Source organism: Schistocerca gregaria, chromosome X (genome assembly GCF_023897955.1).
Source record: "Schistocerca gregaria isolate iqSchGreg1 chromosome X, iqSchGreg1.2, whole genome shotgun sequence".
NCBI lineage: Eukaryota > Metazoa > Arthropoda > Insecta > Orthoptera > Acrididae > Schistocerca > Schistocerca gregaria.
In genome coordinates this window covers 568,949,375-568,967,187 of record NC_064931.1, presented here as the reverse complement: position 1 = coordinate 568,967,187, position 17,813 = coordinate 568,949,375, and the positions used below count along the sequence as shown (strand labels likewise).

The 17,813-nt window shown below is 37.8% G+C and overlaps 1 protein-coding gene across 15 annotated transcripts in view; it reads right to left on the bottom strand.

Annotated features, from left to right (window-relative positions):
• Window positions 1-17,813, bottom strand: part of LOC126299340 (catenin delta-2) — a 468,367-nt gene that overhangs the window by 143,423 nt on the left and 307,131 nt on the right. For all 15 annotated transcript variants that reach the window (XM_049991178.1, XM_049991175.1, XM_049991184.1 and 12 more), the window contains one exon: window positions 7,717-7,829. The gene's annotated coding sequence lies outside the window, so the exon portion shown is untranslated. The remainder of the gene's footprint in view (window positions 1-7,716; window positions 7,830-17,813) is intronic.

The window sequence follows — 17,813 nt, the reverse complement described above, 5'->3', positions numbered from 1 at the left end:
ATATAATACTGACTCCCACACGTCTTGCGAAAGACATGAAGATAAAATCAGAAAGATTCAAGTTCACATGGATGCTTACCAACAATTGTTCATCCTGTGAATCATTTGGAACTGGAACAGGAAAAGGGGGGGGGGGGGGGGGGGGAGAAACAGTGATATACAAATTACACTCTATCCAAACACCTTAAGGTGGCTTGCAGAATATGGATGCTGATGTAGATTACTATACTAGTGGTGTGCTTTGAATGTGTTCTTTGTCTACTGCCATGCCTACTTCTTATGGACTCCAAACACTAGAACAGTGCTCTAGAATCAGTTGCACTGTATTCTCATGACTTCCTTTACAGATACACTGCAGTCTCCCCACAACCCTTTCAACAAACGACAGTCTTCACTTCACTTTCCTTAGTACCGATTCACATATTTGTTCTATCTCATACATAAAATTTAAATGATACGACAGGCTCCAAATATTTATCAGTAATGTAACTGAAGACTAACAGATTACTTCTCTTTGGTATGTGCATTATGTTACTTTTGACCACATTCAAAGAGAGCTGTCATTTGATATATGTTGAAAGCATTGTCCAACTTGTTATGCAGTTCTGGTTGGCTGGTTGGTTGGTTGATTTGGGGAGGGGGCAAACAGTGAGGTCATCAGTCCCCTCGAATTAGGGAAAGATGGAGATCAACATTGCCCATGCCCTTTCAAAGGAACCATTCCAGCATTAGCCTGAAGCGATTTAAGGAAATCATGGAAAACCTAAAACAGGGTGGTCAGATGAGGGCTTGAACCGTTGTCCTTCCGAATGCGAGTCCAGTGTGATAACTGCACCACCTCGGCCGGTCTCTGCAGTTCTAGACTGCCATCCAGTGACATTAACCCTCAGTTGATAACATGTAAAAAAAGTTTACTAATGGTAGCATCTGCCTGGGAGACTAAGATTATCAAATTTTGCATTGTATACCCATCTTAGAGAAAAATCAGAAATAAATAACATTTTAAACGCATTATGAAATATTAATACCAATATTTTTTTGTATTTAAATCATAATTGGTGTTACAATACGCAAAAATTATATACCTTTTCTTCATGAAATAGTTTATAAACTTCATTATTATTTTGCAAAATTCAAAAAATTAAATATTAGTGTTTCCAATGTAACAGTTTGTAAAGGTGGCACATTTTTTCAGCTATACTATATATGGAAGTAAATAAAAAATTACAAACTTTCTGCACCTATTTTCATGGAGCACTGTAAGAAACTGGATTTATCACATTTCACGCACTTGTATGCCGCCATTCTGTTCAGTATTAACGGATGGTGATGACAGTTTTTTTCTCTTTCATAACTAGTCATTTCTTTCTCTTTCATAACTAGTCATTTCTCTCTCTTTTTTTTGGATTGCCACTTTGCTGCTCTTCACCCAAAATATTTGACATAGTTTTCTTAAGTCCATCCAGTAATTTTGGAATCTGCAGGCTTCTCTGTATACGTCTTCTGATTAAGCTCATTCCTATTCTTTTCATGAACTCAAATCTTGACATGTACCTTTATGTAACTACACAACATTGGCACTTCCACAGCTCACTGATATTAGTAAAATATTGCCAGCAGCCACTTCCTCATTTACCAGTTAGCTGAGTAGTTACTGAACTTCAAGTCTAAAGTGTCTACAACAGATTTCATGACATTATAGAAATTAATAATTTCTGGTTTGTTGCTTTTTTCCATCAGTATAAAAAAAGTGGTGCGTAGAAGAAAGCATTATAACTGCCTCAGATTTTTTTGGAACAAAAGACAATAGTGTAAGATCTAAAATATGATGAATGTGCATCTGTAAGACATTACCTTTATGCCATATTTCTTTGTGTGTGTGTGTGTGTGTGTGTGTGTGTGTGTGTAGTAAACCTCCTGCCACTTAAAAATAAAGATGTTGAAAATGTTCAACACAGCTGCTGCAGGATTCTCTCTTTCTTTGTTCATGAGTACATGAATCAGCAAATCTGAGAGCCACCAGCAAAACTTCACACCGTTTTAGAGAGATGGTTGCACAACAAATGAGATTTCGGTACAGTCATTTGCAAAAGGTGGTGCTAAGTTTTCACGCCCAGACTTTGAAAATGGAACTTAGAACCATCAAACCAATCAACACCTCAATTTCAGTTTTGTCTATCTTTATAACTGGGGGACAAAGGATTCTTTATAATTTATTCCGTATGATTTGCAGTTTTGAGTTGGTATGTGGTACAATCTCATCCAAAATCTCAGTGTTTAAAAATGAATACCATGTTTCTTCTGGGTCTGGATTGTTACCCTACTGATTGGGGGACCTAACCATGATGACAATCTAATTTGTATTATATTTCTGTGTGGTGTCTTAGTGCCACAAATGGGTGTTCTGGAACTCCAAGTGAAACAGTTGGTCTTGCCATGGTAAGCTATGTCAGTTTTGGTTTTGTTATTTCCCACAATTCTGAAAAGAGTTTATTCTCAGATGAGTTGAGAATGTCATTGACATGTATCTCAGAATCACTGTTGAGGTCTGAATCTGATAGGTGATCTTCAGCGATATAAGAATCATCTGAATGATAATCACCATCACTCTTCTCAAACTGCTCTAAATCCATCTGCACCTTTTTTCTTGCTTCCTTGTGACACATCAAACACCCCCCCCCCCCTCCCACTAGTAGCCATCTAGAAATAGAAATATATTTGGAAAGTAAAGAGTGTAACACAAAAAAGGACACTCTTAAAGTAACATCCGTCCATCAGATGGAAGAAAATTGTTAGCTTTACAGTAATATCTGCCTGTGAGATGATGTGGCTGACATATGTGCACAAGTAAAACAATACTATTGTGGAAATGAATCAATGTTGTCAGCGCAATAATAAGTTCAACTCACGACCGAAGCATAGTCGAAACATCATATCAAATTAACAATGCATGTGTGCCAACAAATAGTTGAGATATTTTATATCCATCCATGAAACGGATGTTACCAAGCAATAGCCCTATTAGCAAACAATCTGATAACAATGCTTATCCTATCTGCTGAACATTTTTCATCCAATTTAAGATATTGGGTTTTAATTGCCAAAAATTTTTCAAACCAATCTTTTGTGAAACTATTTGTTGCTTAGCAACAAATTCCTTGGAAAACATATGACTGAATATACCTGGTATTTTGTTTACAAGATATTGTTTATGAAGAGGTGAGCCTTGTTTTATATAACTGGTTTTACCTGAATTTATAATGACTGTTCAAAAGAATATCTTAGGGATATTATTGTGTGTGTCAGATTCTTCACCGTTTTTGTAAACAGAAGTGCATCTGCAATCTTTCCCACTCAAAGACGATTACTCACTTTGCATAAGGTCATCAATAAAAATGAGCAAAGAAAGAGGCTAAATCCATAGCATACTCAAACAAATATTAATACTGTCATGGACTAATAGTTATTTTTGTTTGAATAATTCCATTTTTGTCCTCCAGTCTTGGGAGTGGTAACTGCAACAGCACTTGTTTGGGAGTATGTGCACATGTAAAACAGCAACACAGTAATAGACTTCTCATGCTTAAATTACAAGTTCAATGTTTGCCTTTCTGCTGGTTACTTTTAGTGTCAACATCAGATTAATTCAGAAGAGACTGGATGGAAGGTTTGGTTTTTTTTAACAGACTTTACATGTGGCCAGATCGTCTTAGGGTTTTCTGAGTTTTATAAGGGATTTTATGGCAGAAATTTTGACAGTCCTCCTTATGGATGCATATGTTTGCACTGTAAGTTTCTGTACAACCTCTGTTTCTGCAAGAGTACAACAATGTTTTCACAATAAACAAAGGTGAAGTTTTGCCTTCTTCTTATTTTGTTGGTATAGTTATCTACAGTACAGTTTATCATATTTCTCAGCTTTAATCACAACTGTTATTGTTTGTTAGGCTTCAACTAAATTGTCTAAATCGCGGGTGAGCAACCAGCAGCCCATGCGCCAGATCTGTCCTGCAATTAGTTCTGGTCTGGCCCACAAAAGAAATTCCTGGGGGAGAGGGTAAGATGCTCATGTTGTATTTATTTAGTGCTACAGAAACAATAAATGCCCATGCAGTCAGTCATCACAAATAGTTTGGGACAAATATTTTAAAAATGCTTGCTAATAGTGTTTGTGGATATTAAAACACTAAATTTTAAATTTCAAACACTCAAATGAGCTAACTGTAGCCAAAAATCATGAAGTTACTCGCCATTGCATGTCAACTGGAACACTCTATCTCATTGCTGTATTTTGTTTTTCTATTCTTTCTTGATTTAACATTAAAACATAATTCTTGTCAGTTGCAGACATATTAGAAACTGTTGAAATTGAAGGTAATTTATAATGAATTAGCTGTAACCAGGTGCTTTTATAGGCGTTTATTTTTCCATGATGACATTCCAAGATGCTTGGCATCCCACCTTCAGATGTTTACATTTATTTACACTTTGTGAACATTATTTATTTACTAATGACACTGCAGAATTTTGTGGCTAAAGTTTTTAAGACAGCTATTGTACTCATAAAATGTCCTAAGTAAAGAAATGATCTTGGAAAGAATGAAAGAATCAGCTAAGCAGTTGCATAACACAGGTTTATTAGAACTCTTGACCAAGGTTTTGATAATTATAAAATTATCTTCATCAGAAGGAGATTCAAACACCTAGAAATTATACATTCAAAAGAAAATAATTTTATACTTATATCAACGGCTCTACTAAACCTGTGTTACGCAAATGGTTGGTTGATTCTTTTATCCTTTCTGAGACTACCACTCTACATTGCTGTTTACAGCCCTGTTCAAGAGTTTAAACAAATTGTGTTCATGATGTGTAAGTAAATGTAAATATCTGAAGATGGGGTTGAACATAAACAGAACACCGCCTGACAGAGAGCACCATGAGCTTATGAAAGTATATGAATCAGGCCCACGGGTCACTAAAGATAGCCTATGCCTGCTCTAAATTTTTCTTTTAAGTGGAATATTATTGACATTTTATCATCTGCACCACACAAAATCCTTGTTTCCTGGAGGGTTATTGCCTATGTGGCCTCTGATGCTATTACAGCACCATGATAGCTAATCCTTGCCACTTTGATAAACACTGAAAATCAAGTCCGTATGTAGCTAGAAGGTCTAAAACATTTCTCTTACCTGTGCACCATTGGAAAAGTTACTGGATGTAGCTATCTGATAAAGTGTTCAGCAACACTTCACAAGGAAACTTTTCCGTACTGTCACTAACTTACGAGTAATATTCCTAATAAATGTTGGGCAAATTAAAGTCATCCTCTAAAATGACCATGTGATCAAGGTATTTCTGTGCTATTGAGCTTAGGCAAACTTTGGATAACTATCACTACTGCATCTGAATCATGTCTTGTAGAAACATTTGATAATTAACTAGAGCCCATCTCCATAGATACTATGCAAGTCACCGTATGGTGCCTGGTGGAGGGTACCCTATACCATTCCTAGTCATTTCCTTTTCTGTTTCACTTGCAAATAGAGCAAGGGAAAAACGACTGTCTATATGCCTCTGAATGAGCCCTAATTTCTCATACTTTATCATCATAGTCCTTACGCGCAATGTATGTTGGCGGCATTAGACTCATATCGCAGTCAGCTTCAAATGCTCGTTCTTGAAATTTTCTCAATAGCATTTCGCAAAACGAACATCACCTTCCCAACAGAGACTCCCATTTGAATTCCCAAAGCATCTCCGTAACGCAGCCCGTCTCTGAACTGCTTAGATGCCTTCCTTCGATCCAACTTGGTACAAACACTGAAGCAGTACTTAAGAATAGGTTGCACCAGTGTTCCATATGTGGTCTCCTTTACTGGTGAATCACTCTCTCCTAAAATTCTTCCAATAATCCAAAGTCGACCATTCGCCTTCCCTACCACAGTTCTCACATGCTTGTTCCACCTCATATCGCTTTGCAATGTTATGCCCAGATATTTAAATGACATGACTGTGTCAAGCAGGACAATAGTAATACTGTGAACAGCACAGGTTTGTTCTTCCTACTCATCAGCATTAACTTACAGTTTCTACATTTAGAGCTAGTTGCCATTCAACACACCAATTAGAAATGTTGTCTAAGTCATCTCGTATCCGCCTACGGTCTCTTCATATTCAACACCTTACTGTACAACACAGTATCAGCAAACAACCACAGATTGCTGCTCACCCTGTCCGCCAAACCATTTATGTATATAGAGAACAACAGGCTCCCATCTAACTTTCCTGTGTCACTCCTGATGATATCCTTGTCTCCGATTCCTCTTGGCCATATTAGTTCACAATCTTACTCACTTGGGACATCACTCAGTTATAATAATAAAAGTTCCACTTCCTGGCAAGTCTAATGTATCTTAGAGACAAATCCCACATCTTGTTTAAATTTTGACTACTTTCTATTTTGTGTTTAAACCAGTTCTCAATTCATCTACATCTACATTTATACTCTGCAACCCACCCAACGGTGTGTGGCAGAGGGCACTTTACGTGCCACTGTCATTACCTCCCTTTCCTGTTCCAGTTGCGTATGGTTCGTGGGAAGAATGACTGACGGAAAGCCTCTGTTCGTGATTGAATCTCTCTAATTTTACATTCGTGATCTCCTCGGGAGGGGGAAGCAATATATTCGATACCTCATCCAGAAACACACCCTCTCAAAACCTGGACAGCAAGCTACACCACGATGCAGAGTGCCTCCCTTGCAGAGACTGCCACTTGAGTTTGCTAAACATATCCATAACGCTATCATGCTTACCAAATAACCCTGTGACGAAACGCGCCACTCTTCTTTGGATCTTCTCTGTCTCCTCTGTCAACCCGACCTGGTACGCATCCCACACTGATGAACAATACTAAAGCATAGGTCGAATGAGTGTTTTGTAAGCCACCTCCTTTGTTGATGGACTACATTACTAAGTGTTATGAGAGGATGACTGCTTTCACTGAGAGGGGCAACTTCTGAGACTTCCCCGCCCATGCATTGAGAGATGATGATGGTTTTTCATATACAGATTTCCAGGTTTTGTCTAACCTGCCACCCAAATTGACATTTCTGGTTTATAGTGTAAGCCTGAGCTTAACCAGGCTACTAGGCCAAACCTTTTGGTTCAGGTTAATAACTCAACAACCAAACTTGCCATATACCCAAGACAGTGTCTGGTTTAGACCATACATTCTGTTACACATCAGAAGACTACTACAGTGCTGCAAATAAACAGCTATGCTGAAACCCTCAACAACAATTATTTCCCATCCAATATGCTTTGTTTGTGGCAATGTAAATAACAATATTCAGTTGCCTGTGGTCCATGCTTTTCTAGTGCTCCTATGACGACTTGTTTTTCTTTTTGCAGTTGCTCACTTTGTTATCACACATTAGTAACTGACACATATTCACACTTGAGAACTGCAACACCTACATTCAAATGTTATATGAGCCTGTCCATTTATAAATTTAGGAAAGGTGGTCTCCACTTGAAATACCACACAATATTGCAAGTATTTGAAAAAATCATATACATGAGGCAATGAAACTGTAAGGACTTGTTATGGGTATATGACTTACAAATTAATGTAGAATGATGACAGGTCATAAGTTATCAAATTTAATTTTCATTCACGTATTTATGGTTGTCCTCTGAACATACTTACCGGTAACTGGTGCTACTCCAGAAATATTCTCCGCATACGTAAAATTACTGAAAGGTAACTTTCAATAAAGATTTTCAGGTGCCATATCTCTTTGAATGCTTTGGTTCTGCTTTCTGAAAGAAAAAAAAAATGAACACAAAAAGTCTGATTTAGAGCAAAGAAGAAGAAATCAACAAGAACCTGGAATGATAAAGAGTAACTATAGTCAAATTAAAGGATGAAATGTTAAAGACATAAACAGATGGCAGAGAATGCAGTACAACAATTATTTTTAATCTGAATCTGTTTTGGCCATGGTTCATCCAGGCACATGACATCAGATGTTTATCATATTCCTGAGCAATACAAGGACACAAAAATTGAGAGTACTGCGAAGTCACAAGTAGGTATAATGCTTTCATTGCATTTGACCAAACTGTAAACAAAATCGTAATTGTTGCAGTGACAACACATTGAAATAAAGCAAATTGTATCTTGTCAAATCAGAAAACCAAGACTACTGATTTCAATGGTTTTTATTTCCTTTCACATACAAATGCAGACACATAAACAGACACATTTCATTCTGAGCATCTGTTTGAGGTTGTGCAGAGAGGACAATGTCAAATAACTACAATAGACTCTGATTTAAGTTCTGTCCCTCCCATCTTTCTTCCTCTTCTTGAATCAGTCCACACAAGTACTAGACACACTGCTTCAGCAAAGTCACTGCTAATTCCTTCCCTCATCATTCCCCATTTAACCATAACATTAGGTTGGTGCATAAGCTCATAGCATTTTTCCATAAGCTTCACAAAAACAACAGATAAGCATAACAGACACTTCAGTCATCAATAATATATTCTCCTTCACTATTTACAACAGCCTGCAACATTGGGATAACTTTTTGATTCAGTGACTGTAGAAATGACCTGGTTTTGAGGCAAAGAACTCATCGAGCCATGTTCAGAGCAAATCTTCATCCACAAAAAAAATCCTTTAAATTTGTGTGTTAGAGAGAGGAAAAGTTGAAAACCTGAGGGTGGAAGATCAGGTGAATAAGATGGGTGCAGAATGACCTCCCAACCCAACTCCTGTATAGTATTTTTTGTCAGTCTAGCAGAATGCAGGCCAGTATCATCATGGAGTAGCATCACTCTGTGCAGTCTTCCTGGTGGCTGCTCTTGGACAGTGTCTGCAAGATGTCTCGGTTGTTGGCAGTAAACGTCAGCAGTGATGGTTACATCTCAGGGAAGCAATGCATAGTACAACACACCATCGTTGTTCCACCAGATGCTTAATATTATCTTTTGTGGATGCACACAGGTCTTTGTAGGGGGAGCTGCTGCTTTGTTTGGACTCAACCATTCCCCTCTTTTCCTTATGTTAGCACAAAGACACCATTTCTTGTCACCAGAACGGTTGGTGGTGTTCAAGAGCCAATTGACAACGAGCTACATATGGCCACCTGCTGATTTTTGTGATTTTGGCTTACAATTTCTCCACATGGCACTCCACTGTTTAGTGTTCACAGCTCCACACATTACCTCCAAATGATAAATTTGACAATATGTAAACTCAAACAGCAACAGTGAACTACAGATAAAAAATGGCAATTGATAAGCAACCCCGGCAGCAACTGAAATACCAATATGCAAATCAAAAACACCATCAACTTACACACCAACCTAATAAATAGTGGCAATCAATAGTGTAAACGGATCTGTGTTCTTTCACAAAGCTAGCACATCAAAATTGGTTGAATAATGTAAGCAAAATTGCAGCTTCTCTCACAATTATTTCCCTATGTACTGAGCATAATGCCCACTGACAATCAGTTTAAGAATGATAAGCATTGATAAAATACAATAAATCTTTCTTCATGTCAAATATGCTGAACTTTTAGTTGTGCTACTTTTAAAGTTGTCACTTACAGAAACTTTGTGTGGTAACTGGTTCAATCTACCAGTGTAATCATTAGCTGAAATCAATTCCCTGATGATTGTACTTCAAAATAGCAGCCACAGAAAAAAATGTGTGTGTGTGTGTCCAATTTCTCCAACTGCATGCAATGAGAAGTGCTCACCATGCATTGTCACCATACTTTTTTTTTAATCCACATCTCCTCCCTCTCACTCTTCACAGATCTCTCTACATATTCTGTTGCAACATTCAAGTTTTACATAATTTCTTCACAAATTAGTTTTTCTAAGACACTCCTGTCCATATTGTTTACAGCTACTCCAGCTACTCAACTCCCAATGTACTCATCTGGTGCCTTCTCAACACTTCTTACTTCTTGTTTCATAGTGTTTCCCTTCATCACTTGAACAGGAATATGGTTTCCAATGGAAAAAGCAGCAATACCTAATTTTGCAGATTTCTCGCAGATTAAAACTGTACGGCAGACCAAGACTGAAGCCTGGAACCTTTGCCTTTCACAAGCAAGTACTCCATCAAATGAGCTATGCTTGCACAACTCACAACCTGCCTTCACAACTTTACTTCAGCCAAAACCTAATCCTCTACCTTCTGTATACCCGGTGAGGCCAGCAGTCCTAGTAGAAAGGATACTGTGGAGACATGGCTTAGCCACAGACTGGGGGATTAGGTGTTGTAACTGTCAGATGGCTTGAAACTACAAACAGCAATACCTTTCACTAAAACACATATTTTGGTTTGGATGCAACTAACATTGGCAGTGGTTGTAAGGCCTTCATTAACTGTAAATAGTAATTTTGAAGCTTATGATTTCTATTGTACATATCTGAGTATTTTTTAAATTAAAAATTATTTTATGTTGTTTAAATCTACAAAAGTCATTACAATCAGTTAGGAATCCTTTGAACTATGTGGCTACTGTGAACAATACATGAAAAAATTCAACACTTTATTTATCAATGATAGAAGCAACTACAAAATGTATCTAACGACCTTTTTTTGATTCCTGTTTGATTATAAACCAGTCTTACTGCTATGAAATTATTCAGGAATTCTCTCTCACTTGCCAAAAATCTCACTTTGTGTGTCTCCTACTTTTAAGTTGCAGGACCAAACAGTAAAAAGTTTGAATTCTGAATTTACCTGATTTGTACTTCGATTTAATTTCCCTACTAAATACTTTATTGTGTTAGAAGCCAATTTTAAAGGTATACATTTTTAATTTTTTTGTTTTTGTATTGTAGCGCTAATTTTTATAAGTTATTCATGGGCAGACCATGGACATAAGGGTTCAGCTAGTGTACAAAACAAAATATTTTGGCTAGATTTGCAAACAAATTACTTTTTTTCCCCTACAGTCTTCTGAAGATTATGGTACAAGCATTTAACATTTGCTGGTGTTATTAAAAGCTGGCCTATTTTTTAATAAGTACAATTTTTTACTGGTACATAATATCAACTACAAATTTGTGGGAAGAAATGAAAAGGAAAGTGTGATGTGTGTATGGTGACAGTACTTCACCTAACTATCCGTTTTAGTGGAACACTGCCATTTTTTCTGCAAAATACCTCAAAGCCCAAGAAGCTAGTTATAAAATGAGTAAGTTTTGTTGGTGTATTCCTGTCTGCCTCAAAACTCTTCTACCTTTACACCAAACATTCCATTTTTTTCGCCTTACAATTTGAAACTACACATATTGCGTAAATAATGAATCAGAAAGAAAAGACTTTCCTTGTATGAAACAGAATTACAGACTCAATACTTTATGACTGGATTTCACAGAAACCTGGTGAAAACTACCACCCTTAATGAACAGTTGTACAAAATTTTACAAACCTACCATAAATTAATGTAAGTCTCTACACTAAGATACAATCTGCAGTAAAACACTGTAGGCCTATTATTTTAACAAATTACTTACAATAAATAGTCCTAATCAGCAAAGACTAGAAAAACAACTTGGGGGACTATTTCAACCTATGCTATTCCAGTGTAAAAAACAGCCACATTATAATATGATACTGTGTGAATCAATGTGTTTACGAAGTAACTAGATTCTACGGCACCTTTTAATAAATAAATAAATATATAAAAATTTCTTCCAAGCTTTCCACAAAACATAAACTCATATCTTACCTATCTAGTGCTTTCATGTCAAAAATAAAAAGGAAATTACTTTATTCTTCATATTTACATTCACTAATAACACACAGGTGTGAGAGTGGTGGTCTAGTAGTAGAATGCCAGACTTTGACTCTGGAAGATACCACATTCAGTCCCAGTATGAGTCAGAAATTTTCCTCATTCTAGTCCCTCCAGGATTGTCCCAGGTCTACTTCAGCCTACAATCAAACTGTGTACTCGAGCTGGGACTAGTCTTGAGGATAAAAGTGGTCGGGTTAATGGGCTTGTCACCTTCTCCCTCCTCGTGCTGTGGCGAACAAAAGGGTGCACTGTACTTTCTGCCAGGCCAAAAGCCAGCCCACGTTTTGTGTGCCTCTGACAGTATCTATTAATGAAACATACAATAATTTTTTTGGAAAATTTACTGTGACAACATTTTTAAAAGTAACTGTGTTATTAGAATTTTATCTGATGTTAGTTTTAGAACAATCTACAGACACCTCTGTGAAATTATTTTGTCAAAGTCTGAAGGTGCCACCCCTCCTAACCCCTTAACTTTTCGTTGTGGTGACTGACTGGTTGCAAATACAAAATAAAGAGTTTAGTTGTAACAAGTTGATCTGCAACTTAACTCAAAGTCTATGCTACTTTTATATTAGTTTCGTCCACAAGTTTGTAGCATTTTTGTTTTGCATGTTGGTCTTTCCATTTCTATGGGTTTGTATATCAATTGTCAGTTTTTATTTGCAGTTCATGGTCGCTATTTGAGTTCACATATTGTCAATTTTATCATCTGAGGATAATGTATGGAGCTATAGATGCTAGAATATGGAGCGCCAAGCAGATAAATCTGAACATTTCTGACATATTCTTCTGTTTGAGATGGATGGGGGGGGGGGGGGGGGGGGGGGAGGGAGGGTTGCAGCAGCAGAGGAAGCCAGAAACATTTGCGTCGTGTGGGGTTAATGCCATTGATAGGATGACATGAAAATAGTTTTGAGGAGAATCATTTTGACAGTAATGACTTTACACATTCAGGAAGACCTTTGAGGTTTGAAGATCATTTATACCCATTAATCCACAATTATCCATGTCAGTGTACTCAAGAACTCGCAAATTTGATGAACTGTGATCATTTCACCATTGTCTGACATTTGCTCGAATGAGGAATGTTCAAAAATCAAGTGTATTGATACTGCATGCTCCAAACCAAAATCACGAACATCAATGGGTGGACATATGTACACCTCTGCTTGCTCATCATCAATGAGCTCAAGACAACACCAACCATTTCTATCCTGTATCATTATTGGTGACAAGAAATGGTGTCTTTATGCTTGAGTCAGGAAAAGAAAGGAATGCTTTAGTTCAAACAAAGCAAAAATTCCCTTTACAAGGATCTGCATGCACCCACAAAAGATAACATTGTGCATGTGGTAATACAGCTACAGTGTGGTGTACTACGAATTGCTTCCCAGAGTTGTTCCCATCACTAATGACATTTATTATCAACAACTGAGACATCTTGCAGAAACAATCCAAAAACAATGACCAAGAGGACTGTATGAAGTGAGGCCACTCCACAATAATGCACGCCCGTGTTCTGCTAGGCAGACAAAAACACTATACACAAGCTAAGTTGGTCAGTCATTCTGCACCCATCTTATTCATCTGATCTTGCACCCTCATATTTTCATCTTTTCCACACACTATCGAACAACCTTTAAGGAACATCCTTTCCAGATGAAAATATGCTCCAATGCATTCTTTGCCTCAAAACCACACGATTTCTACAGATGTGGAATAAAAAGGTTCCCCAGCATTGACAGACTGTTGTTAACAGTGAAGGAGAATATATTATTGATGACTGAAGTACTTTTATGTGTATCTGTTGTGTTTATTGATCTTATGTAAAAAGGCTGCAAACTTATGCACCAACCAAATATTTAACTATCTTTTCATTATAATAATTTACAAACACTGTGTTACATTTAAAAGACCAATCTCCTGCAAGTTATTTTGTGTGTAATGTGTACATACATCATACATAAATTAATAAAATGCAAGAGGTTATCACATGTCAAAAACTTTTGAAACCCTTGTCACAATGCACTTATCCATTAATGTCTTTCATCAACGAAAAATTTATATTTTTCAAGAAATGATGCAATAAATGGTCATAATAATCATGCCAAAGCACCATCAACAAATCATACAAGACTGGAGTAGTACACATGTATCTCAAAAATGCACATGCATGTTAAATGTCTTGTTGTTGTGGTCTTCAGTCCTGAGATTGCTCTATCCTGTGCAAACTTCTTCATCTACCAGTACCTACTGCAACCTACATCCTTCTGAATCTGCTTAGTGTATTCATCTCTTGGTCTCCCTCTACGATTTTTACCCTCCACACTGCCATCCAATACTAAATTGGTGATCCCTTGATGCCTCAGAACATGTCCTACCAAACGATCCCTTCTTTTGGTCAAGTTGTGCCACAAACTTCTCTTCTCCCCAATCCTGTTCAATACTTCCTCATTAGTTATGTGATCTACCCATCTAATCTTCAGCATTCTTCTGTAGCACCACATTTCGAAAGCTTCTATTCTCTTCTTGTCCAAACTATTTATCGTCCATGTTTCACTCCCATACATGGCTACACTCCTTACAAATACTTTCAGAAATGCCTTCCTGACACTTAAATCTATACTCGATGTTAACAAATTTCTCTTCTTCAGAAACGCTTTCTTTGCCATTGCCAGTCTACATTTCATATCCTCTCTACTTCGACCATCATCAGTTATTTTTCTCCACAAATAGCAAAACTCCTTTACTGCTTTAAGTGTCTCATTTCCTAATCTAATTCCCTCAGCATCACGCGACTTAATTCGACTACATTCCATTACTCTCGTTTTGCTTTTGTTGATGTTCATCTTATATCTTCCTTTCAAGACAATGTCCATTGCGTTCTACTGCTCTTCCAAGTCCTTTGCTGTCTCTGACAGAATTACAATGTCCTCGGCGAACCTCAAAGATTTTATTTCTTCTCCATGGATTTTAATACCTTTTGTTTCCTTCACTGCTTGCTCAATATACAGATTGAATAACATCGGGGAGAGGCTACAACCCTGTCTCACTCCCTTCCCAACCACTGCTTCCCTTTCATGTCCCTCGACTCTTATAACTACCATCTGGTTTCCGTACAAACTGTAAATAGCCTTTCGCCCCCTGTATTTTACCCCTGCCACCTTTAGAATTTGAAGGAGAGTATTCCAGTCAACATTGTCAAAAGCTTTCTCTAAGTCTACAAATGCTAGAAACGTAGGTTTGTCCTTCCTTAATCTTTCTTCTAAGATAAGTCGTAAGGTCAGTATTGCCTCACGAGTTCCAACATTTCTACGGAGTCCAAACTGATCTTCCCCGAGGTCGGCTTCTACCAGTTTTTTCATTCGTCTGTAAAGAATTCGTGTTAGTATTTTGCAGCTGTGGCTTACTAAACTGATTGTTCGGTAATATTCACATCTGTCAACACCTGCTTGCTTTGGGATTGGGATTATTATATTCTTCTTGAAGTCTGAGGGTATTTCGCCTGTCTCGTGCATCTTGCTCACCAGATGGAAGAGTTTTGTCAGGACTGGCTCTCCCAAGGCCGTCAGTAGTTCTAATGGAATGTTGTCTACTCCGGGGGCCATATTTCGACTCAGGTCTTTCAGTGCTCTGTCAAACTTTTCACGCAGTATTGTATCTCCCATTTCATCTTCATCTACATCCTCTTCCATTTCCATAATGTTATCTTCAAGAACATTGCCCCTGTATAGACCCTCTATATACTCCTTCCACCTCTCTGCTTTCCCTTCTTTGGTTATAACTGGGTTTCCATCCGAGCTCTTGAAATTCATCCAAGTGGTTCTCTTTTCTCCAAAGGTCTCTCTAATTTTCCTGTAGGCACTATCTATCCTACCCCTAGTGAGATAAGCCTCTACGTCCTTACATTTGTCCTCTAGACATCCCTGCTTAGCCATTTTGCACTTCCTGTTGATCTCATTTCTGAGACGTTTGTATTCCATTTTACCTCCTTCAATGACTGCATTTTTATATTTTCTCCTTTCATGAATTAAATTCAATATTTTTTCTGTTACCCAAGGATGTCTACTAGCCCTCGTCTTTTTACCTACTTGATCTTCTGCTGCCTTCACTATTTCATCCCTCAGAGCTACCCATTCTTCTTCTACTGTATTTCTTTCCCCCATTCCTGTCAATTGTTCCCTTATGCTCTCCCTGAAACTCTGTACAACCACTGGTTCTTTCAGTTTATCCGGGTCCCATCTCCTTAAATTACCATCTTTTTGCAGTTTCTTCAGTTTTAATCTACAGGCCATAACCAATAGATTGTGGTCAGTGTCCACATCTGCCCCTGGAAATGTCTTACAATTTAAAACCTCGTTCCTAAATCTCTGTCTTACCATTATATAATCTCTCTGATACCTTTTAGTATCTCCAGGGTTCTTCCATGTATACTACCTTCTTTCCTGGTTCTTAAACCAAATGTTAGCTATGATTAAGTTGTGCTCTGTGCAAAATTCTGCCAGGTGGCTTCCTCTTTTATTTCTTAGCCCCAATCCATATTCACCTACTACGTTTCCTTCTCTCCCTTTTCCTACACTCGAATTCCAGTCTCCCTTCACTATCCGAATAATTTCTTTTATTTCATCATACATTTCTTCAATTACTTCATCATCTGCAGAGCTAGTTGGCATATAAACTTGTACTACTGTAGCAGGTGTGGGCTTCGTATCTATCTTGGCCACAATAATGCGTTCACTATGCTGTTTGTAGTAGCTTACCCGCATTCCTATTTTCGTATCGATTATTAAACTTACTCCTGCATTACCCCTATTTGATTTTGTGTTTATAACCCTGTAGTCACCTGACCAGAAGTCTTGTTCCTCCTGCCATCGAACTTCACTAATTCCCACTATATCTAACTTTAACCTAACCATTTCCATTTTTAAATTTTCTAACCTACCTGCCCGATTAAGGGATCTGACATTCCACGCTCCGATCCATAGAACGCCAGTTTTCTTTCTCCTGATAACGACATCCTCTTGAGTAGTCCCCGCCCAGAGATCTGAATGGGGGACTATTTTACCTCCGGAATATTTTACCCAAGAGGACGCCATCATCATTTAATCACACAGTAAAACTGCATGTCCTCGGGAAAAATTATGGCTGTAGTTTCCCCTTGCTTTCAGCCGTTCGCTAGTACCAACACAGCAAGGCTATTTTGGTTATTGTTACTAGGCCAGACCAGTCAATCATCCAGACTGTTGCCCTTGCAACTACTGAAAAGGCTGCTGCCCCTCTTCAGGAACCACACGTTTGTCTGGCCTCTCAACAGATACCCCTCCGTTGTGGTTGTACCTAAGGTACGGCTATCTGTATCGCTGAGGCACGCAAGCCTCCCCACCAACGGCAAGGTCCATGGTTCATGGGGGGGGGGGGGGGTTAAATGTCTTATGAGTAATATAGTGAAGTTTAAGGTTAAACTGTTGCATGACTCATTTGACTCTAGTGAAGAGTAACTTTAAACAGAATCCTCATTTGGGGATCAGAAATGTTTGGAAATAATTTTCAAAGCTTCTGTCACACCATGTGGTAACTACCTAAACAAATATATGTAACCATAAATTTGCAAGTGAAATTTTAACAACAGAGACAGCAGAAATTTTGCCTCGGCAGCAAAATATAGGAAAACGGTGAGAAAACTTGATTAAACAATATAATTGCAGTACAGCTGCAACACTGTGGAACGTGAAACCACACAGGAAATAGTTACCACAGAGAAAGAATATGTATGTATGAATGTAAGAAGTTGAAAACATAAAATGACAGAAACAGTGCTTCACTATTCATGGTATGGTACGGTATGATGCACTATTCTACTGAGTCGTCCTGATACATGTGAGCAGCAGCCCAAGTTAATCATGACATTAGAATAATGGAATACCGCTTTCACAAAGTTTCACATTGAATGGTAGAAAAAAAAAAATTC